Source organism: Mirounga leonina, unplaced genomic scaffold, assembly GCF_011800145.1.
Source record: "Mirounga leonina isolate KUSES-001 unplaced genomic scaffold, KU_Mleo_1.0 Mir_129, whole genome shotgun sequence".
Lineage (NCBI taxonomy): Eukaryota > Metazoa > Chordata > Mammalia > Carnivora > Phocidae > Mirounga > Mirounga leonina.
This window is the reverse complement of record NW_023270323.1, coordinates 70,050,078-70,075,164: the sequence shown is the minus strand read 5'-3', so window position 1 is coordinate 70,075,164 and position 25,087 is coordinate 70,050,078. Positions and strand designations below refer to the sequence as shown.

Below are 25,087 nucleotides of genomic sequence, written 5' to 3'. Positions count from 1 at the left end.
AAAGAAAGAAAGAAAGAAAGAAAGAAAGAAAGAAAGAAAGAAAGAAAAGGAGGAAGAAGGAAGGAAGGAAAGAAAAGAGGGAGGAAGAGAAAATACACTGAGATAAATATCCACAAATAATCTCTTATATTATCAATGTTTTATTTCTTTGAGAAAAAGGACGTTCCTTCTATCTACACATGATATTGTCCATTGGGAGGGTAGAGTGAGTTTGTTTTGTTTTAATGCAGCATTTATTGACTTTTTAAAACCAAAAGGAATATGCTTATTGCCCCCCATGGAAATTTGGAAACCGCAATGGAAATGAAAGTCGAAAATATAAATCACCCATAACACCTCCACACAACAATAGAGCCACATTAATATTTTGATATTGAAGCTTCTCATCTTTGTGATACATTTATTATTTCTTAAAGCTAAAATGAATGTTCCAACAGTAGAGACACTATTTGACAGCCTATTTTTCCCCTTAATTAATATGTAATAAACATTTGCCTCTGTCATTAAATGTTCTTGTAGAACATGGATTCCAGTGGCTACAAAATAGTCCTTTTGTTGATGTGCCATTGACTTAATCAACCTATAACTGTAAAAGAAATAATTTCTAATAACCAAAAAAGAGTATGTTAAGTTGTGATCAACATCACTGTACATATAGCATTGTCTACGTTTTTTAAAATTTTCTTCAAATTAAATCATAAAAGTAGAAATGTTGAGACAAAGAGTTGCACAATTTTCAGACTCTTCGTATATATTGTCAATATAAATTTTGCATTCCTAAGAGGTTGTACCACTTTGTATTTGCACAACCTATGGACATGCCTACCCTCTAGCTAGTTTGAATTCTGTGAATCTTTACCAAACTACTTGGCCATTAAAACTGTTTTGTTTTGCTACCATTCATTTATTTATTAAACACGTGCCTATCCAGACACTTCTTTGTGCAGGCTCAGCACTGCAGCAAACACAAGCTCCAGCAGACAGCCTGGGTTGGACTCCCAGCTCTGTCTTGCTCCCTCTTTGACAGCGGGCATGTTCCTCACCTGAGCCTCCATTTCCTCAGGTACAACACAGAGGCAAACACAACCCACCCAAGAGGTGAGTCTGGAAGTTAGCCACACTGACATATGTACACAATGCTGCATTCCCAGGCAGGGTCCCGGGGCCTCTCAGAAAGGGTTGGTACCTGAGTTCTACTTCCCTGCAAACCTGGGCAGCTACTCTGTTGAGGCACCAGCTCTCTCCATGACATTTGACTGAGCCTCGGTTAGGAAGACTCAGCCCTGCACTTGATGTACTCTGGTGTCTCAGACAACTCCTCCTCCATCTGAGGGAAGACAGACCAATTTATCAGAAGCTGATATCTGCAGTTTGTTAGATCTCACATTGACATTGCATTCATTCTAAGGGGAGAACTGTGCCCCCCCCCCCCACACACACACAGTGTCTGAGTCACATGACCTCAAAGTCCCTCCTTTTACATTAAAGTCAGAGGCTTTAGTGGATGTAGAATTTGGCTAAAATTTGGCCAACTCTGCCTTAACTCTCAGCTCTGTCACTCTGTTTTGCCTTAGCTCCCCTTCTCTATATGGAAGAATTTCCAGCAATAACTCAAATAATGCTAGTTTTTTTATTTCAGATCTTTTATAAAGAAAATTTTTTTATTTCTTTATTTAAAAAAATTAAAAATTACTAGTTAAGCTGAGGCTCCATTTTGATCCTTTCCTTGCTCCTCGGTTAACCACTAGCCTGGAGCTAGTGTAATTCATTTCCATGCATTACTGTTTATGGAAGTGAAACTTACATGATATAAAATTTACCATCTTAAACAGTTCAGTGACATTTAGTGCATTACAATGTACAACCACCATCTCTATCAAGCTCCAAAACATTTCCTTCATGCCAAAAGAAAACCTCTGTAACCATTAAGCAGTCACTTCTCATTTCTTACGCCCACCTCCAACCCTTGGCAACTACCACTCTGCTTTCCATCTCTACAGATTTACCTGTTCTGGATATTTCATACAAATGGACATATACAATACGTGGATTTTTGTGTCTAGTTTTCTTCACTTAGAATAATGTCTTCAGGGGCGCCTGGGTGGCTCAGTCGGTTAAGCGGCTGCCTTCGGCTCAGGTCATGATCCCAGGGTCCTGGGATCGAGCGCCACATCGGGCTCCCTGCTCGGCGGAGAGCCTGCTTCTCCCTCTCCCTCTGTCTGCCCCTCTTTCTACTTGTGCTCTCTCTCTATCTCTGTTAAATAAATAAAAATCTTAAAAAAAAAAAAAAAAAGAAAAATGTCTTCAGGGTTCTTCCATGTTGTGACATATATCAGTACTTCCTTCCTTTTTCAGAGCTGAACAATATTCCATTGTATGCTTACACTGTCTAAGTTGGGATAGAGTTCCATGCACACCTACTTGCTGCCTACCGCATTGTGCCAGGATTTCTTATTCTGTGATGATCCAGGCAAGAGCCCTGCTTCCCTAATGCACAAACTTGGTGGATGGTGCAGGCAGGAAGATGGCTAGGTGTTCTGGCACATGGTCTTTGCCACCAACAAACCCGGGTTCGAGCCATGGCTCTAACCCTTTGTAATTACATGAGTATGATTAAGGTGATTGGCCCTTTATGCCTTTGTTTTCTCTATTTTCTCTATTTCTCTAAAGATCTAACAATCTTCTCTCATTCCATAAAATGAGCATGAAATATTAACCACCTCATTTGGGGTTACTGAGTGCAGCACACAAGACAATGCACAGTGACTGTGCGGGGACCAGCACACAGTAAGTGGCTGATTAAACACATTTTTAAATCATTTATCAAGCACCTGCCCTGTGGCAGGCACTGTTCTAGTGGTAAGAGTGCAACAGTAGGCAAAACAATAAACAATAGATAGCACCCAGTCTAGAGAGAAAGCAGATAATATAAAGTGAAGACCATCACCTGTGTGATCATGGGTTGGGGTGCTATGGAGCAGAGAGAGGGTGCTCCAGAGCTAGGTGGGGTTGACAATGTCAGAGGGGTTCCCATAGGACACAATGTCTAATCCATCAAGACTTAAACAAAAATAGGTCTCCATTCCTCTCTCTGTATCTCCTGCTGCCACAGTGCCCACCATGATTATCTCTTGCCCTACTGGCTGCATCAGCCTCCCAACCGACCACTCATCTCCCTTCACCAGCCCTCTCCAATCCACTGTCCACTCAGCAGAGCATCATTTTAAGAATAACAAAGATGACCTGAGCCAAAATCGAGTCAGATGCTCAGCCTCAACTGGCTGAGCCACCCAGGTGAGCCTCCCATTACTCTTAAGATACAATTTAACCCTTCAAGCCCTGAATTGACCTCATCTATTTCTCTGCCTCTGTTACAGGCCACCTTGCCCTGTAAGCCCCAACCCACTGTCCTTTCATTTGTTAGAATTCCCAAAGCCCTCTCCTGCCATAGGACCTTCAGGCTCTTCTCCCTTCCTGGAGGACTCCTCTCCTGTCTTCACCCAGCTAAGTCATCCTCAGGAATCTCCTTAAATTTCCCTTTCTTAGAGTGGTCTTCCCTGACCCCTAGAACTAAAATAGTTCCCCCTTTTTAATTTCTGACACAACTACCCTTTTTTTTCTTTGTAGCACTTACTATCCTTGGTGTGTAGTTACTTACAAAGAAGTCGTAAAATATAGTGGTTAAGAGTCTAAGCCTGCATGGTCTCAGGCAAGATACATACTTCTTGTGCCTGGGTCTTTCCACGTATAAAGTGAAAATAGTAATAATAGTAACTACCTTCTCTGGTTTTAAGAAGATGAAGTGAGTGGATGTGTGTGAAGCCTTCAGCACAGTGTGGAACCCAGGACAGCACTCAGTGAAACTCCTGGGAGTTGTTCAGCCCCCTAACCCACTGCAGATTCAGAGGCCTCATTGAGTCAACAGTATTGACAAATGCCTGGGCACATAGTTGAATGTTAATGAAGATTTTTTTTTTTTTAATAAGTGTGGTTTTGAACCAGATGAAGAAACAGAGAGAAAGATCTTGCAGGTTGAAAGAGAGCAACAACATGCAATGTCATAGAGCTCCACAAGAATAAAGTGCATATAAGGACTAGAAAGGGCTTGTCTAACTCTACACCTCAGCATATGGCCAGTAGTTGGTATAGGGGAGTGGAATAAATCTCAGTGAAGTGAATGAACGGCCCAGAGTTAGCAGAGCCAGCTTTCAGTTGATCTGGAAGAGTAGTAGGCTCTAGATAGCCTGAAGGGCAAAGGAAAAGCAAAAGAAAGCCAGCAATGAGCAAGGGAAAGGCTCACTGGTAGGTCAAGGTCAGTGTAGAGCCTTGGTGGGAAGGCCAGGAGGGCTTGCACTTCGGGTGCAGAAGAGATAGGAATAGATTCTACCTCCTGGCCACATAACTCTGATTTTTGAGCAAGGGCTCTTGGAAAGCTTTTTAAAAGTGGTTCATACTAAAAAAAAAAAAAAAAAAGTGGCTCATACTTCAAAGACTCCATAGAAGAGGAACCCCCTGGGGACTGAAGGCTTCTGATGCCCTTGAGACCTGACCACATCAGAAGGCAACTTTGGTGTCTTTCCAGAGCCATCCACCCAGGGGGACAATGAGATGACTTCAACCCAGGTGATGTGTCTCATCACCTGTATCCCAACTGGCAAGGTCAGCTGAGCACCCACTAGGCACTATGGCTCTAGTTCTGTGAAATTACAAATGACCAGGGCTTAACCCCTGGCTGGGGCTGCGTAGGGAATTTGGGACCACCCAACCCAGAGTTAGTGCCATTGTCAGTGCCACTGTGGAACAGGCTTCGATGTCCTCTCCACAAAACATGCTGCTCTGATCAAGCATCAGTAGAGGTCAGCTTTGCCTGCCTTAAACGTTACTTCCAAATCGAAGATTCTGTGGCTCTGTCTGTGTTCCACGGACTAAGGGTGCCTGACTGTTGGGGAGCTTACATTCTCCTGGATTTTGTTTTCATACAGGAACAGGGTAGTGTAAATTCACATAACCTTTTGGAAAGCAGTTTGACAGCATGTACCAAGAGAAACATAAAACATCAAATTTGACCCAGTAATTCCATTTCTGGGAATCTATCCTAAGGAAATAATCCTAAATAGGGATAAAGGCTTATGCACAAAAGTTTTCAATGTAATCTCATTTATAACAGAAAAAAAATGGAAATAGCTTAATTGTCCAATCATGGGGGGGAGAAGATTAAATAAATTATGGTATAACTACTTGATGAATATTATTTGGCCATTAATGGTTCCAAAGAATAACAGAGGAGAAATGCTTATTATATAATATTAGGTTAAAGAAAAAGCAAGCAGATGATCCAGTAATCCCACTTCTGGGTACATATCCAAAGGAAAAGAAAACAGGATATAAAAGAGATATCTGCACTCCCATGTTTATTGCGACATTATTCACAACAGCCAAGATATGGAAACAACCTAAGTGCCCATTACCCATTGAATGGATAAAGATGTGGTATATATAATAGAATATTATTCAGCCATGAGAAAGAAGGAAATCCTGCCATTTGTGACAATATGGATGGTCCTTAAAGTCATTATGGTAAGGGAGACAAGTCAAACAGAGAAAGACAAATACTGTATGATATCACTTATATGTTGATTCTAAAAAAGTCGACTATGGCTACAATGGCAATCATATTTTAATACATATATGTATCAGATCAACATGTTTTATACCTCAAATTTACACAATGTTGTGTGTCAGATATATTTCAATTGACAGAAAGAAAGAAAGAAGAAAGAGCAGCAACTGTGATAGATAATATCACAATCTTTGAATAGAAGATCTATGTTCACACACACACAGAACAAAAACTAATACAAAAAAATAAGCCAGAATGGTAATAGTGATTATCTGAGAGATAGAACTATAATTTTTGTTACTTTTATTTTTCCACATTTTCCTCTTCTACAAGTTTTCTTTAATGAACACATATTTAAAATAAAATATGAATAATTTTGTATGACAATGATATTCAGCAATAGAGCATAGACAATCAATTTTGAGGTTAAAAGAGAATACATGCATTTTGATGAAAACTTTGTAGACTATGACTAGGAAAACATATTAGAAGGAAATCACACACACACACACACAGAGCCAAACAAAAAAATGAACAAACTAAACCTGTCATTGGTTCCATTAGAAACATGACCCATGGTTGAATGGTTTTCTTACCTGTCTTTGCCCAAGGGTGCTATCTACCATAGCCCTTCATTCTTATCTTCCTCCAATCCTTCTGGACATGGCAGTCCAAGAGCTCTTTTTAAACTGTATGTATGGTCCTGTCACTTCCAATCTTACTCTCCATGTGCTTCTTATTGCTGTTCAGTTAAATTCCAAGATCCACAATGGCCTTTCCACTCCTGTGATCAGCCTCTGCCTCAACCTCCACCTGCATTTCTCATCATGCTTCTCACAATATTCTGCTCCGCACAAGCTTTGTCCTACCTTCTCCAAGGTATCCTGTCCTCTCTCATGCCACGCTTTTCCTCAAGCTTTTAGTTCTGCCTTGACAGCCTACTCTACCCCGCCTCACACTTATTTTCCCAGATATCTGACATCATCCTTCAAGTCTCGAAAAGTTGTTTAGAAGTTATTCTCTCAGGCAGTTTCTCTAACAACACAGATGAGATTATTCTGAAAACACAGATCCAGAGCCCAGAAGGAACGTCACCGAAGACATGCATTTCCTAGCACCAGCAAGCAGGTAAATTCTAAATACTGCTAAACAAAAACAAAAAAAAAAAAAAAGGAAGAAAAGAAAGGAATGTCTCTGACTTAGAATTGCTTCTCCTTTCACCAACAAAACCAACATTTCTTGAGTGGCACAAACGCCAGTCAATGAGATGCATTACTTCATTAATCTTAACAATCATACCTGGTTTGAGCTGTTTTAGATTTTTTAATTTATGGAAGAGAAAAGTAAGGTTTAGAGAGCTCATGCAAATTGCCCAAGGGTGCATGGCTGGGCAATGAAAACTTTGGCCTTCAAAGCCAGTGGTCTTACTCCATCAGCTGCCACAAAGAAATGTCAGTGGGAAGAGAGAAGATGTGGAGAGTCCTGCTAATTTAGACTGTGGTAACATTTCATTGCTTTTGTCCTTTTTGCCAAAACCGCTATACTCAGCTTTCTTCCCAAGCACACTATGAGTCACTGTTGGATTTTCAGCTCTCTCTCCACTGGGATGGAGTCAGTGAGAATGTTGTTTTGGCTGGCAGGGAATGTGTGCAAGTGGTACCACCTGCTGCTAAATCTTTGCCTTTGTTGGGTCTATTGTCACTCTTAACTCTGAGACTGGCTCGTGTCCATGGTTCTCCTCCAGAATGCCTCAAATGTTTTCAGCAAGAAGCAAAGCAGAGAACAAGGGTCTTCTGTTATCTGGGTAAACATTTAGAAACACCGGGCAGTTGGAATAGAACTGAAATGCCCACAAAGAAGTGAGTTTAGGGGTTTTCAATAAATTTAAGTTATCATTATTACTATTATTATTATTTTATTTTTGTTATTATTATTATCACCACCATCATCACTATTTTTCTGCCTAGATAATGTCACACAGACACTCTCAAAACCCTCAGGATAAAAAGTTTCATCACTAACTGGCCATGTTACCTCTGGCCTCCCTGAAACCAAAGACGGGCCCCTGGGTGGTTTTGAGGGGCAAAGTGGGCACAGAGAACACAGGACAGAAGATTCATCAGAGACCAGGAGCCAAAGCTGCAATAGCCAGAGCAGCAAAGATAATGCCAGCAATATTAACTCACCTAGTAGTTAATGAGTGCCTACTATGCTCTAGGCAACGTGGGACTCATTTTCTGTAGATTGTTTCAATTAATCTTTACAACAATCATGGGAGCTAAGCAGTATTACTGTCCTCACATTAAACTAAAGGTTTGGGGCACCTGGGTGGCTCAGTTGGTTAAGCGACTGCCTTCAGCTCAGGTCATGATCCTGGAGTCCCGGGATCGAGTCCCGCATCGGGCTCCCTGCTCGGCAGGGAGCCTGCTTCTCCCTCTGACCTTCCCCCCTCTCATGTGCTCTCTGTCTCTCTCATTCTCTCTGTCTCAGATATATAAATAAAATCTTAAAAAAAAAAAAAAACTAAAGGTTTGATTGGGGGGGGTGTCAGAAAAATCTGAGTTTGAATGCCAAATCTATCACTTAGTAGCGGCATGACCTTTGCAAATTCTCTCATCTGGGCTCCTGACTTTCCGTATCTCTAATAAACAGATAATAATACCTACTTCACTAAGTGGTCAGGATTCTCTATAGCAGGTGCTTCATAAATGGGTGTTATTATTTGCTACCTTCAGAATAGGAGTCCCCATAAATGATGTTGATCATTAGCCCCTTGAAGGACCTCCTCTGGGCTGCCAGTTGCAACCCTTCCAATAGGTCCCTTGCCCTGGCCACTAACTAATGTCCTGGGAGGGAAGATATATACCTCTCAATGACCATCAGAGAAAGAGTGGCCCTATGTAGCCAGCTGGAAGGGAGAGGAGATGTTTTTGGCTTCCAAGGTGTTCCAGGAATCCAAGAACAAGGTGGGTCTCACCATTCCAACCAAAGCCATCCCACATACCAGCAAATAATTCCTCTTCCCATTTGTGCTTTCTGTGATTTTCCCTTGCATTTGCCCTGTGGCAAAGTTCTATCTAATGGATATTTTGGATCAAAAAAATTACAGAGTGGGTTTAACTATTGGAATGAATTTAAATAGGAAAGTGATATTATTCACTCATCTAGCAAATCTGTTTATCAAGTGCCCATCGTTTGGGTTCACTTTAGTAACACAGGAGAGCTTGGACTTGAAGGCAGAGACGGCAAGGCCAGAGAGAGCAGGTCAGAGGCCATTGCAAGAGGTCAGGGGAGAGACAGGAAGGTAGGGGAGCTACTCACATGGCTGTTGGACCTTACTGGTCAGTGGTTGCCTCCAGAACCCAATCAGCATTTAAGACTAACTTCCTTGCTCTTATTCTGGCATCTAATTAGAATAAGTCATTAATCCACCAGTATATAGTGAGCACCTTTAGATTCTATCCCTTGGCTGCCATGTGGGGGGCATAGGTGAGGAAGAGAGGGTTCTTGCCCCAGAGGAGCACACTGTAAGGGGCGCATTCTCGTACCTGAGTCTTTATCAGGTATAACAGAAGCCTAGATTCCCCACAGAGACTGCAAACCCCTTAAAAGTAGGGATTGGCTTCCCCACATTTATCGGGGCCCCAATGACTAGTACCCCTCTTCCCTTCTAGAACTTTAGACAACTGAGAAATGAAACAAAAGTTTGTGGGCATCCACATTGTGGAAATAAGTGAAGATGAACCAGATGAGAACAAGAAAAGGCTATTTATTCTGAACTTGCTATAGCAAGGGAGTGAGCCACCATCACTTGCATTTTGGCAGAGTCTCAAAGACAGGCAGAGGGGCAGGAAAGCTTTATAGTAGAAGAAACCAGGAGGCTGATTGGAGGCTGTTGGTTTGGGGAGGAGGAGGGTTTTGGAGTCCAGCTCTGCCCCTCACCAGCACTGCCAATCTGCCCCTAACTTCGGTCCCCTTGTGCACCATGAAGAAGTCCTAGCAGCTACCTCCTGGGGCTCATGGTAAAGAATAACCAGGGCGCCTGGGTGGCTCAGATGGTTGAGCATCTGCCTTCAGCTCAGGTCATGATCCCAGGGTCCTGGGATCGAGTCCCACATCGGGCTTCCCGCTCCTGGGGATCCTGCTTCTCCCTCTGCCTCTCTCTCTCTGTCTCTTATGAATAAATAAATAAAATCTTTTTAAAAAATTTTTAAAAAAAAGAAGAAGAACCAAGAAATACATATAAAGTGCTTAGGACGGTGCCTTGGCACAATAAACGCTTGATAAATGGTAACTATCTTTTTATTTTTCATCATTCAAAGATGCGGCATCTCAGAAACAAGCTTAAGTGTCCATCGATGGATGAATGGATAGAGGAAATGTGGTATGTATATACAATGGAATATTATTCAGCCATAAAAAAGAAGGAAATCCTGCCATTTGCCACCACATGGACGGACATTATGCTAAGTGAAATAAGTCAGACATAGAAAGACAAATGCCATACGATCTCACTTATATGTGGAGTCTAAAAACAAAACCCAAACTCATCCTACAGAAAGCAGATTGGGAGTTTCGGAGGCTGGGGGTGGAGAGGATGGGTGACATACGTGAAGGGGGCCAATGGGTACAAACATACAATTATAAAATAAATAAGTCCTGGGAGTGCCATGTACAGCACGGGGATTATAGTTGACATTGCACTCTACATCTAAAAGTTGCTAAGAGAGCAAATCTTAAAAGTTCTCCTGGCAAGAAAAAAAAAAAATTTGTAACTATGTGTGGTGATGGATGCTAATTAGACCGTGTGACCATGTCACAATAGACACATATACTGAATCACTATGCTATGCACCTGCAACGGATATAATGTTATATGCCGATCATATCTCAATGTTTAAAAGAAAAAAGAACATGCACACACACAAAGATACAGCAGCTTTCATATGCCCCATATTTCTCAGGGAAGTGTACAAACTGAAGTTGGAACAACCTGGAGCATAGGGGTTGTGAAGCAGACACACAGAGGGTTTGCTCTCGTGGTCTGTCAGCCCGGTTGTCGCTGCCCAAGTTCTCCCCCCGCCTCTCTCGATGGACGGCACCATAGAGGGGATGGAAGCAGCAATGCCCAGCCTTGCACACACACCTACTGGGCTGACCTGCCCCATTCTGTGCCGAGGGACTCTTCAGCTCCCAAGGCAACTCAGATCACCCCGTTAGCCTTCACCTGCCAAGACTCCAGGATTACCTGACATTTTGAAAACAGCACTGGTTCTCCGGTGTTTGCTAAACAATCTCAGGACAGTTTGACAGGTTTTGTTAGTGAAAACCAAACACTGCAGCACCTGGCAGCAACAGGGCCCATCCTGGACGTGCGGCGGCGTGGAAGACCAGCTCTGCGAGGCCTTCCCTACTGAGCTCACAGCTTCTTGGAATTTCTGTAACGGGTCATCAGAGAGCTCCCACTGCACTCTGAAAACGTCCCTGAAAAAGCTTGACAGCCCCATAAAAATTACATTTCAGAACTTTTAGTGCACACTATGGCAGTCTGTGAGTAAAGTGCTTTTAAGACATTTTTGACTTAGCTAAAATATGCTCGTTTTTGATTAAGAAGTCTCAAGGGCCGATGGAGCTGCAGGGTGTCAATCACTCTGCTATTTGTTATCCAAGATGATAAAAATTCCTAAGTTTTCTGAAATATTTACGGAATAAATGATATGATGTATGGAAATTTGCTTCACAACATACCAAATGCAAGGGTTGGGGGGAAGGGAGCCTAAGCGAATAGGGCACCGAGGAAACAATATTCCCCTTGGGTAACTTGCAGTTGGCAGCCGGGTGCCTGGGGCATCAGTGTGCATCACTTTCATGTATGTTTGAAATGTTCTGCAAATTTGAAAACATTTCTTATGATTTAAAATATGAGAGGTGATATTTTGGACATCCAGGCAAGGATCGAGTATTATGGTTGGAAACAATGCTATTTGTTAATTCTCAATTATCCCCAGTAATGGATATTTCTATATATAAAGAATACTGCAGTGTCTTCTCCATGTGAAGTTAGGAATGAGGGCTTGATGAGAGGCTATGCTATGCAAGGAGTGACTCTTGAAAATCATACAGGGACCTGAGTTCTAATTCTAACATCATATGTAATTGTAAACTTTGGGCAAGTCACTTCTCACTGCATCTGTTTTCTGGTCTGTAAAATGGGAAAATCAGGCTGATGCCCTCTGAGGGTCCTTCCTTCTCCAATGGTGTGAAATTCTTGCTGGAATATGAACTCTGTGCACATCAGGGTCCTCTCTTCCTCTTTCAACTCTGATCCCCAGGGCCTGGGACAAGTCCTGACACACAGTAGGGGTCAATAACATTTGTTCATTCAGGGGCGCCTGGGTGGCTCAGTTGGTTAAGCGACTGCCTTCGGCTCAGGTCATGATCCTGGAGTCCCGGGATCAAGTCCCACATCAGGCTCCCTGCTCGGCGGGGAGTCTGCTTCTCCCTCTGACCCTCCCCCCCTTCATGCTCTCTCTCTCTCTCTCAAATAAATAAATAAAATCTTAAAAAATAATAATAACATTTGTTCATTCAACGAGTGAGTGAACTTGCAAACTAATTTTCTCATAAGAACTCTCTTCTTTCCCTACAATGAAAGCAACTGGGCTCAGAAACCACACTGAAAAGCCGAGAAAGTGGCCAACAGGCATCACCTCAATGTATACCATACTCATTATTGTAACCTATCAGGGTTGAGAGATAGTTGATGGCCTGACTCATAAAATCCTGTTCACAGTCCTTCAGGGGATCCTATTATCCCAGGAAAAAGACTAGAACTTTCCATGGCCAGGAGAGCCATCCTCCCTCCAGTCTCATGCTCTCCTTTGCTCCTTCTCAATGGCCTTCTTTCAAAATTATCCTCTTCTACCACAGGACCTTTGCACATGGCAATCCCTCAGCCTGAAAGTGTTTTCTCACAACCTCTTACTGGTTAATGTCAGCTCCTATTTCATATTTCAGGCCAGATGCCATATCTCAAGGCAGGCCCTCCCTGATCCATTGTCTCAGTTATGTCACCCTGCTAGACACTCCTGAAACACCCCTCACCTTTCCTTCAGAACACTCTCTAGAGTTTAATGAATTTATCAGATGACCTTATCTGTCCTTGATATAAGTGAGAAACAACTTCATTCTTCTCCCATCACTTATTCTAGTCAAATTCTTTTGGATCCTTCTTCCTTGTCCTTTCATGACATCTCAGGCAAATTCCTTAACTTTCTGGTCATTTTCAATTACATGACCCAGTTTCATTATTTAATTGTGACTCATTTTCAGATATTAAAAAGACAAATCTAAATCATAACTTTCATTTCACATCCAAAATACAGCCTGTTCCCTTTTCCATGCCTTCAGCTCAGGATCTGCTATGGTTTTTCACTCTTCCCCCATCTCTTCTCCCTCCTTCCACTTTGAACATGTCTAGAGTCAGATTAGAGCATAAAAGAATTAGAAAAACATGATCAAAGTATTTTTGCTCAGTTTGTGCTATTTGCATGGTTCTCTCCTGCCACACACAGGTTGTGCCTCATCTTCAAATGCCAGCTCTCTCTCGTTGAACATATTCCCAGGGTCATTAGAAACTTTCTGAGAGACCTCCATGCTACACAGTTCCCTGAATGGGTGATTCACTCTTTGGTTGGTACTTTGCTTTGCCCCACACCAGCCTCAGCTTCTGCACTCAGTGATGTACTCAGTGACTTCTTACTGGCTACCTAGCTCTAGGAGGACTCTGTCCTGGCTTAAGCTCCCATCTAGATGGCCCAATCCCAGCTTCATCGCCAGTACCACCTGCCTCTTAGGAAACTCATGTACCTTTGTCTCTCTAATGGCTTCCCCTACACTGGCTCCCTTCTCTGACAGCCTTCTGCCTTTATAGAACTAGAATTCTCTAGTTTCTATGAACCCATAAGACATCAACCTCCAGGGGTGGGCCAAGCTCACCCAGAACCTGTTTATCACATGTCTCTGATCCTGTGAAAACTGCAAGCCTTTTAGCTTCACAGTTTAGTTAAACATCCAACTGGAGAATAAACAGCTTCTTTCTTGCAGGCACCTTTCACCCTATCAGTGATCTCTTGGCTGGAGAGTGGGTATCACTCTTCCCTTACCTCCCTCATAGGAAAGGAGGGGAGAACTCATCAGCACTCCCTTATCAGCTAACAGCTCTCTACTTTGAAGGCTTTGTCTCCAACCATTAATCATTTTTTAACTTCTAGTTTTCTTTTATGTGGATGGAAAGTAGATACTGGTCAGTGTCAGATCCAGCTGTTCTTAGCAAGCCTTAAATGGATGTGTGGACACTGATTGTCCATTATTCCTTGCTTTGAGTTCTAAGTTGAAACTCCAAGATGATGGGAAGTCCAAATTAACATCCTCTTAAACATAGTTCTGTGATTATTTAATGAATGTCTGTCTCTCCACTAAATTTTTCCTCTATAAGGACTCTAGGTATACTCTCCCTTGAATACCAAGACCAAGCATTCAGTAGCTAGCATATAATAACAGCTCAATAAATATGTGATGAGGTAATGAATAGAAGAACAAGAGGAAAAAGGGAGAAGACCAGATTTGTATGACTGGAACCCTGTGGTTTGGAAGAACTAACAAACAGGGCATCATTTGAACAAGAGAAGTTCAGACAAAGATTCCCAAAGCCTGGCTGCCCATCAGAATTACTCATAGAGGGGCGCCTGGATGGCTCAGTCATTAAGCGTCTGCCTTCAGCTCAGGTCATAATCCCAACGTCCTGGGATGGAGCCCCACATCAGGCTCCCTGCTCAGCGGGAAGCCTGCTTCTCTCTCTCCCACTCCCCCTGCTTGTGTTCCCTCTCCCACCGTGTCTCTCTCTGTCAAATAAATAAATAAAATCTTTAAAAAAAAAAAAAGAATTACTCATAGACCTTTTGAAAAATACAACTTTTTTGACCTAATTTGCTGATATGCTGAACCAATAGACCTAATTGAGAATCCATGAGCTAAAGTGCATAAGAAAGGTTCAAATAATGTGCCAGGAGGGTTCAAGGGAAGACAAGACTGTACCTGATGGAGAGCATCAGGGAGACTTTCTGAAGCATCAAGGAGACTTTCTGGACAAAGCAATGGATAAGGATAAAGAATGTGAGCAGATGAAGAAAGGGGCATGGGGAAGACACGGTTAGCAGGAACTTGCAAGCCAGAGGAGATGAAATAAGTAAGGCGCTGAGACAATAAAGAGATTAGATTCCAGACAGAATCTAGTGCTCCAGGGAGGAGGAGGAGTCAGGTGTGCATTCCACCTTCCTGAAAGCTCTTTGGATGAGGGAACCTGATCTTGTAAAGTTAGCAACACCCTGGGGAGGTATATGGTATAGTGGTTGGGTGGGCCAACTGTGGATCAGACTGCCTACAGTCTTCATCTCTAAAAGAAGGATGATAAAATTATTCACCTCAACAGGATGTAATGTTGTAGCATATAAGTGCTCATTGTATATCAGCTAGAACCTTTTTTTAATAATTCTAGTACTTAGCAAAAAGGCCAATTCTGCACATATCTTCCCAACTTTGCATTTAGTCAAGCTCAGGTTGGTGGCTTGAAATTGGCCATGATGGGAGGTGTTTTTTGTTTTTTTTTTTTAATCACTCATCATCAGGGAAATGCAAATCAAAACCACTATGAGACATCACCTTACACCTATCAGAATGGCTAAAATAAAAAAGACAGGAAATAACAAATGTTGGCAACGATATGGAGAAAAAGGAACTGTCATGCACTGTTGGTGGGAATGTAAATTGGTGCAGTCACTGTGGAAAACAGTATGGAGGTCCTCAAAAAAATTAAAAATACCATATGATCCCATAATTCCACCACTGGTTATCTACCCAAAGAAAATAAAAATGTTAATTCAAAAAAATACATGCCCCCCCATCAAGGGAGTATTTACACCAAAAAAAAAAAAATGGCAAAACTACAAACCTGAACCTTTTTTTGAGAGCTGAACTAGCACACTGTTAAATGCTCTGTGGACATTGATTGGATTGGTCTAGATTGAACTGACTTCAGCTGATAAGTGAGTTAAAAACAGGAAAACCAAAGCACAAGCTGAGAGGAAAAACTCTGCATAGGAAAGGCAGAGGAAGACCTTGGCTTTGGCATGACTGGCAGGTAAAAACAGAATCTGATTTTTTACTCTCAGCTAATACTCCCTGCAGCATATTATTTTACCCATCGCTTTCACAATCTCTAAAAAAAGCATCAAAAAAGCTGAGTGAAATAGTCACTAACAAGCTTTAGCCCCATCAGAGCTCTGAATGCTGTAGGAGACAATTTCAAAGGCTAGTTCTCTGTGAAGAAGAATATGTCTGAGAAGATACAGATTATAATGAGTTATCTGAGATAAAAATAATTTTTAAAATCTAATATTGCAGAACAGAAAAAAATATCTTAATAATATAAGAAACTTTATCATCAAATATTAAAGGGAAATTAAGGAAGTTGTGAACGACACAGGAAAGCAAATATAAATACCCATAAATTGTATCAATACTCAGGCAGGGTAAGGCAGTAACGTAAGAATACACCTGTCTCTTTTGGATGTCAAGAAACTATTTCTAAGTTCTTTGGCAGAGATTGTGCTATTTCAAAGAGTGAATGAGAAAAGCCCATTGAAAAGCCATCACTTTATATAAATAAATTAACACATCCAAAGGCTGAAACACCTGAAATTCAGCTTGTAAGGACTGGTGTTCTAGTTCAGCCTCTTAGAAGGGGAGATTCCTTGAAGTTAGAGAGTCAAGTCCAGCCCTACACATGACAAAGGGTTATGTGTGATATTCTACTGGTATTGAACTAATGGAAGCATTTTACCCCAGTGACCTGCTTTGCCTGTTTAAGTTCAATCTGGTCATGCCCTTCTTTTCTTTCATTGAATTGCTAGGATCCCATTTGCTTTTATTAGCATGTAGATTACTCAAGACCTCAATCCTCCCCTCCATGAACAACCTAAGAATTCTAGAGACTTGCTTGGTTCAAAGGAGGCATTCCTACTTCCAACCCAGGTAAAACATACAAAAAAAAAGAAAAACACCTTTGATTGCCCACCCTTCCAGTTGATTTAGCTGCCACCAAATGGTGACACAGTTAAACACTAGTCATGCACATTCCAGTAGATGCTTTTGTAGGGGATGCTCTTGCTGACTCCATAGTACCCCCTTACTAAGTTCCAATATAATAATCCTTTTAATCCACCACTGTGTGTTTAACCACCGTCCCCCAAAGGATATCTGCTCTGACAGAATGAATGAAAGCAGACAAACTTGCAGGCTCATTCATATACTGTACCAAAGCCACCACCCCAAAATGCTTTTGGCCTTTTTGTCCAGATTCTCACTTACCTCCTGGTCAGTTTCATTCTGTGATCTACCGCGTCCTTTCTTGATGACCAGCTTTGAACCAGGCCAACCCTATAGTCCATGACTAATTTCCTTAAATTTGCATCATAGAGAGGAATTGGACCCTTGGTTCCTTCCTTCTAGAAGACCATTTAAGCAAATAATCTCAACACCTCTCTAGCCAAAAATCCCTGAGAGGAAAAACTTTCATTGAGCTGCTGCCAAGTGCCTCCTTATATGCACAGCTCTAAAAGAGTCACTTGAGTGACTTTTCTCAATAAATATCTCCTTTAAGGTGACTTGTATCTCTACCCATATGTATATAAGGGACATTTTTTTACAAATTCAATCTCATCAGGCACAAGCACTTTGTTGGAGAATATTAAGAACTGTGAGAAAACTTAGAAATAATGAAAGATACCATTTCATTTTGAGGATGAGAAGACAAACCCGGGGACATCTGATTAAGATCATACTCTACAAAATGGTGGTTATCAGAGGAGGAGGAGGATAAAACTGAAGGTGTTTAAGGGTATTAACTTGTAACGAGCAGTAAATAAGCCCTAGAGATCTAAGGCACAATATAGTGAATATAGACAATACTATTGTACTATAACTATGTAATATGATGACAACAACAATCATATTACAATATATAAATATATCAAGTGATATACCCTACACCTTACACTGACAAAATGCTACATCTCAAATCTACTCAACTGAAAAAAAAATCCTACTCTAATTTAGCAAAAACCTGCTCACTTCTGTGCCCAGCATGTGGTTTTTACTACCTTATGATAGCATTCATATTTTGGACAGGCAACAAATTCAAAAGACTATTTCCTCCAGGTGGGAGGGTGGATAGCTAGGGCAAAAATGAAGATTATCGGGATGGGGAGCCCATCCATCTTCTTGGTCAAATTTATCATCAATGTCTACTTCAATAACTTTGAAAATACTTCTTCCAATTAACATTCTCAAATGCTTGAGAAGAATGGTAGGGAAAGCAAGATAAAAACAAGATTTTTCAGTCACTGAATTTCCATAAATGACATCATGAATTATATATTGCTGTTGCTAAGGAGATTTGAGAAGTACGTATCAGAAGGAAACAAAGAAATTGATTGCATCGAAGATGAGTAGTCACAGGCTTTGGAGAACCATTCTGCCTTTTGAGTTGTTATGATCAGTTCTCTATAGTAACAAAGACATATCAGTCTTCTAAAAATACCCAATCATTTACCCATTCAGCAGAGAACAAAGAAAAGATCAGTGCAGTGCTCATAAGCCTCTTCCACTTCATAGCACATAGGATGAGGGGCCCCTTTCCCGCCATATTTACCAAGAATATTTACCACCTCTCCTTGTTTGTTCCATGAGACAACACCCAATCTCCAGAATTTGAAGATTCTACCTTGAAAATTCTCAAATAGGAAATAACTCTTTTCTCTAAGTTAACAACTAATTTCCAGTCAGTGAGTAATTTTTTTCCTGAAACTTCCACCCAGTGGAAAACAAATGAAGAGGGAAAAACTTAAGTAAACAAATCTGAAAAAGAGGCCACGACACACAGAGATGGAGGCACCTCTAAAAGTACCAGTAAAAGAAAGCAGGAGCTTAAGGTTTATCTCAAACAAAACCATAATTTTGACCAGCCCCTGATTGAGCCTCACCCCATGAATGACTTCCAGGGCCTTTGGCTCTTTGGGACTAAAGGAGAAAATTATTTTTAGCACAACTATTTGGAAACCTCTGAGAACTTGGATCTCTTTTTCTGTCTGGTACCAAAGCAAGTTTTTCGCTGAAGCTCTCATGAAAGATCCTCAGTCTCTTGTGGATTTAGAATCCTGGAGCAACCCACCAACCCAGAGCAAGGTATGGTGTTTACTCTTTTTATAGAACTTTGGCAAATGTAGATGCAGTGGCCCATTTCATTACGGTAGCTTTCTGAGTTTATTAAACAGACAGCTCTGCTAGAAAATTCCATGAAACTGAAGGCCTGGGTTCAAATCTCTAGTCTGACATGAGCTGTGTGGCCATAGACAAGTTACCTGAGTTCTTGAGACATCAGTTCCCTGTCCGATCTACCACAAAAGGGTCTTTTGGAAAGATGATACGGACTTAACATTGCTCCGTAGACTACAAAATGTTTGCCAAATGTCAGCATTTTTTTACTGTTGTGCCATTGTAGCACTTTATATAAAGCAGCCAAAGCTTTGTAAATCACAAGCTGTTCTTTAAGGAGATATTGATGAATGAATATTTTCTTCATCCCACCTCTGTTGAGCCTCCACTGCAGACCAGTCTTGGTCCTAAAAATGTTGGTGGCACAGAGTTTATATTTTGGTGGAGAAAAAGCCAGTTAGATAGATAGCCATAACACAACGTGGGTGTGAGATGTTGCTTGCTGCATAGTGACAGAAGGGAAGGAATTCCATGGCCAGCAGGAGAGGCAGTTCCAAGGAGGGAGACTGGAGCCCCAAGGGCAGAGCTGAGGAACCACACACCAGAGGCAGCTGGGACGTGAACACCTCAGGTCCCCACCCTGTCTTGCTCACTCCTAGAGCCACTCCTAGTGCAGCTAGAGAAGGATAGAGCCTGCTGTTGTGAAATCTCTTCCTCTGCAGGCCAAGGATATGTCATGCTTTGGCCACCCCTAGTTACCTATCTTTTTCCTAATGATTTCCAGGCAGAATACATTCTCAAGTCGAATTAATAATCAAGTCCAGCCCTTTGTCATGAAGTAATATTACAGTTCCCTCACATGATGTGGGAGAAAACAGGAGAGTTTGGAGACAAAAAGAGCTCAGTTCAAATCCTGCCTCTGCCATTTTACGGTTGTGTGAATGTGATCCCTCAAAGTCTCAATTTTCTTATTTGTAAAATGGAGATAGTATCACCTACTGCATAAAAGCAGTGTAGCGATGAAGTAAACAATGTTTTAGAACACCCAGCACAGTCATAAAAATACTAGCAGGTTCCCTGCATCTCAATTCATCTTATTTTGTTCACTTGGTATTTTGTATTGTGGGGAAATAGACATCACATATACTTTACCTTTGAAGCATACATTTCTGGGGCAGCAAGTATATTCACAGTGTTTTACAACCATCACACCACCGTGCGTTTCCAGAACTTTCTCATCTTCACCAACTGAAACTTCGCACTCATTAAACATGAACCTCCCACCCCACTCCCCAGCCCCTGGTAACCACCGCTTGACTTTCTGTCCCTATGATCTTGACTATTCTAGATACATCCATAGGTAAAAATCATATAGTATTTGTCCTTTTGTGACCGGCCTATTTCACTTAGCAAAAAGTTCTCGAGATTCCTCCATGTTGTAGAATGGGTCAACATTCCCTTCCTTTTAATGGTTGAATAATAATATTCCATTGTATGTATATACCATATTGTGTTCATCTATTCATCTGTTGATCACTCTTGTGAAGATTGCTGCTATAAACATGGATGTACAAATATCTGAGTCCCTGTTTTCACTTCTTTCAGATATATACCCAGAAGTGCAACTGCTAGATCATATGGTAATTCTAGATTACATTTTTTGAGGAATTAATTTACCATTTTGCACAGCAGTGCCCCATTTTACATTCTACCAACTGCATTTTTTTCCAGCTTTATTGAGATAGAAGTGACATATAACATTGTATAAGTTGAAGTTCTACAATGTGAAGGTTTGATACCTGTATGTATTGTGAAATGATTATTACAAGATTAGTTAACACCATCCATCACCTCGCATCATTATCATTTTTGTGTGCAGTAAGAATATTGTTTTGTGTGTAGTAATCACGTGCAGTAAGATCTATTCTCTTTCAAGTATACAAGAAGACAGTATTGTTCATTATAGATACCATGCTGCACATTAGATACCCAAAACGTATTCAGCTTATAAGTGGAAGTTTGTATTATTTCAACAACATCTCCCCATTTCCCCCACCTGCCAGACCCTGACAACCACCATTCTACTCTCTGTTTCTGTGAGTTCAGTGTTCTAGATTCCACATATAAGTTAGTTCATATGTAGTATTTGTCTTTCTCTGACTTATTTCACATAGTATAATGCTTTTAAGGTTCATCCATGATGTCACAAATGGCAGGATTTCTTTCTTTTTATGGCTGAATAATATTCCATTGTATATATACCACATTTTCCTTATTCGATTGTCAATGGACATTTAGTTTGCTTCCATGTCGTGGCTATTGTGAATAATGCTGCAATAAATGTGGGACTGCAGACAGCTCTTTGAGATCCTGTTTTCATTTCCTTTGGATATATATGCGGAAGTGGGTTTCCTGGATCATGTGGTAGTTTTACTTTTAATTTTTTGAGAAATCTCCATATTGTTTTCCATAGTGGCTATGCCAATTTACATTCTCACCAGCAGTGCACAAAGGTTCCCTTTTCTTCATATCCTCAGCAAAACTTGTTATCCCTTCTTTTTGTTGATAACCATTCTGACAAACGTAAGGTGATATCTCATTGTGGTTTTGATTTGCATTCCCCTGATGACTAATGATGTTGAGCATCTTTCATGTACCTGTTGGCCATTTATATGTTTTCTTTGGGAAAATGTCTATTCAGATCTTTTGTCCGTTTCTAATCAGATTATTTGGTTTTTCCTGTTGAGTTGTATGAGTTCCTTTTATATTTTGGATATTAACTTTCATTAACATGGTTTGCAGTTTTTTTCTCTCATTCTGTAGATTGCTTTTTCATTTTGTTGCAAGTTTCTTTTCCTATGCAGAAGCTTTTTAGTTGGATGTAGTACCACTTGTTTGTTTTTGCTTTGTTGCTTATGTTTTGTTGTCATATCCAAAAATACTGTTGCCAAGACCAATGTCAAGGATCTTTTTCCCTATGTTTTATTCTAGAGGTTTTATGGTTTTAGGTCTTATATTTAAATCTTTAATCCATTTCAAGTTGATCTTTTGAGGGGTGTAAGTTAGGGATCCAATTTCATTCTTTTGCATGTAAATATCATTGTCCCAGCACCATTTTACTGAAGAGACTATTCTTTCCCCATGAAGGAAGTATTTTTGGCTTCCTTGTCAAATATTAGTTGACTGTATATACATGGGTTTATTTTACTTTTTAAAAAAAGGAATCTCAATCTGTGGGTGCATTGTCTAAAAGTTCAATATTTGCAGTGATTTATTCAGTATTTCTCCAAGTATTTTTCATGGCTCGTTTGGCAAGAACAAAGAGTTCTATCGCTAAAAGTCTTACAAAACACTATATACGACATTCATGCTTTACAAATTCAAAATACACATTAACATAAAGCCTGTGAAATCTAAATTACCACAAAGTAAAAAGAGGTTTAAAAAACTAAAAACCTGTTACTTTGTAATCCCTACAGAAAAATAGGATACATTAACATCCCAGGACAGCTCTGTTCAAGATTAACAATATTTCCAGAGCTTTGATTTTCTCACTCCAAAAGAGAGTGATGTTGGAAAAAATACATTTTAACACATATTCTACATAAATTTGCATATTCAATGCAATCCTTCAAAATATTTTGTATGAAGAGTAACTGCAAATGTGTATGAGGTTTCTTTTTGTAGTTTTGAAAACGATTTAAAATTGGATTATAGTGTACGTTGAGTTGTATACTTCAAACTGGCCAAATTTATGGTGTGTAAATTAAATCTCAATAAAGAGATTTTTTCAAAAATATTGTAATGTTTATAAAGCCATGACCCGCATAGTTCAGTCCCAGCCAAAATAACCAAGTTCACTGCAAACCAGTGGGAAAATGGGTGAAGGATGGATTATTCAATATAAGGGTGTTGAAAATATACAGTTGGATCCCTATCTCACACTTGTTATCAGAAACATTCTAGGGGCACCTGGGTGGCAGAGTTAAGTGTCCAACTCTTGGTTTCACCTCAGGTCATGATCTCAGGGTGGTGAGATTGAGCCCTGCATCAGGCTCCACGCTCAGTGCAGAGTCTGCTTAAGATTCTCTCTCTCTCTCTCCTTCTTGCTCTCAAATAAATAAATCTTCAATTGAAAAAAATTTTAAAAAAGGGGCGCCTGGGTGGCTCAGTCAGTTAAGCGGCTGCCTTTGGCTCAGGTCATGATCCCAGGGTCCTGGGATCGAGCCCCGCACTGGGCTCCCTGCTCAGCGGAGAGCCTGCTTCTCCCTCTCCCTCTGTCTGCCACTCTGCCTACTAGTGCTCTCTCTCTCTCTCTGTTAAATAAATAAATAAAAATCTTTAAAAAAAAAAAAAAGAAACATTCTAATGGGTCAAATATTAAATGTGAACAAATGAAACAACAAAAGAACTGAAAGTGGGAAAAATCTTTTTATTATCTTGAAGGGAGGAAGGCCTTTTAAAAACAATAAATTGAACTTCAAGAATGTTGGGGTTTTTTAAATATTTTATTTATTTATTTGAGAGCAAGAGCATGAGAGAGAGAACACGAGAGAAAGAGAGTCTAAGTTGGGAGGGAGGGACAGAGGAAGAGGGAGAAGGAGAAGCAGATTCCCTGCTGAGCAGGGACCCCCCCCCACCTTGACATGGAGCTCAGTCCCAGGACCTGAGCCAAAGGCAGAGGCTTAATCAACTGAGCCACCCAGGTGTCCCAGGAATGTTTTTATGATAAAAATATTCTTATTTATTTATTTATTTATTTATTTATTTATTTATTTATTTGAGAGAGAAACAGCATGAGAGGGGACAGGGTCAGAGGGAGAAGCAGGCTCCCCGCTGAGCCGGGAGCCCGATGTGGGACTCCATCCCAGGACTCCGGGATCATGACCTGAGCCGAAGGCAGTCACTTAACCATCTGAGCCACCCAGGCGCCCTATGATAAAAATATTCTTAAATGCTTTGAATAAAATGAAAAGGCAAACTGGGAAAAGCTATTTGCTGTTCATATCATAAACTATGTACAGTGGATAGATAGATAGATAGATAGATAGATAGATAGATAGATAGATAGATAAAGAGAAAATCTCTTAGCTACCTGAAAAGGCTAGGTACAGAAAGTTGCATATAGTGTGCCAACATGGAAGAAGGACACACAATAAACTAGCAACAGTGATTTCCTCTAGAGAGGGAAACTGCATGTCTGGAAGACTGGGAAGAGGGAGAAGAGATTTACTTTCATTGCATACACTTTTTTTAATTTTATAAATGTGCATGTTCTATGTATACCCAAAAAAAAGTAAATATTTAAAATACTTCTAAATACTCTAGACTATGCAAAATGAAAACAATTCAAGTCTTTTGTTTGTATTTTTCAAACACGGTGAAAGGGACCCACAAACCTCCAGAATATTTCTTTAAGTCTCTCTTTTCTCCTTCCCTTGTAATAGACTCATAGTCCATTCTCTCTGGTTCTTCATCTTGTTTTTCACAAAACTCAGAACTGCCCCCCAAAAAAATCTCCTTCCTTGCCCACAACCTGAGTTTTTTGTGCCAAACACTGTTCTAGATGGTTGTAGAAGTCAATGACTAAGACAAAGTCCCTGACCCTCATGGAGATTACATCCTATCAGATGGAGATATACAATATTTTTAAAGCATAATAAAGGTAATAATAATCTAGTAAGTTAGAGGTGTTGAGTACAACGAAGAAGAGAAAACAGTACAGCAGAATGGGGGAGCAGTCAGGAGGTATGAAAGGCGATTGCAATGTTAAATATAGTGTAAGAACTGGCGTCAGGGAGAGGGTGGTATTTGAGCAGACTCACACAGGGAGATGAGAGAGTGAGACATGTAGACACCTTGGGGCAGAGAGTTCTAGACAGAGGGAAGAGACAGTATGAATGCCTTAAGGCAGAACATGTCTCACTCTCTCATCTGAATTCAGTCACTCTGAATTCCTTGGTGTTTCTCAAAGCGACTGGAGCTGGAGAGTGGGAAGGAGAGAAGAGGAAGATGAAGTCAGAGAAGTTAGGAGGTTGGGTGTCCAATCAAGGAGAGCCTTGAAGACCATGTACCATAAGGCTTTTGACTTTTAAGTAAAATGAAGAACCATTACAGGGTGATGCCACTGTAGTT

General features: G+C 40.7%; 1 protein-coding gene across 7 annotated transcripts in view; it reads left to right on the top strand.

Moving 5' to 3' along the window:
- C1QTNF7 (C1q and TNF related 7) overlaps nt 1-25,087 on the top strand; it is a 106,270-nt gene that overhangs the window by 69,252 nt on the left and 11,931 nt on the right. For 2 of the 7 annotated variants that reach the window (XM_035005284.1, XM_035005282.1), the window contains exon 2: nt 9,943-10,004. The exons of 4 other annotated variants lie outside the window; for them this stretch is intronic. The gene's annotated coding sequence lies outside the window, so the exon portion shown is untranslated. Of the gene's footprint in view, nt 1-9,942; nt 10,005-17,826; nt 18,923-25,087 lie in introns of those variants that run through there. One more of the 7 variants, XM_035005283.1, reaches the window with a different exon arrangement.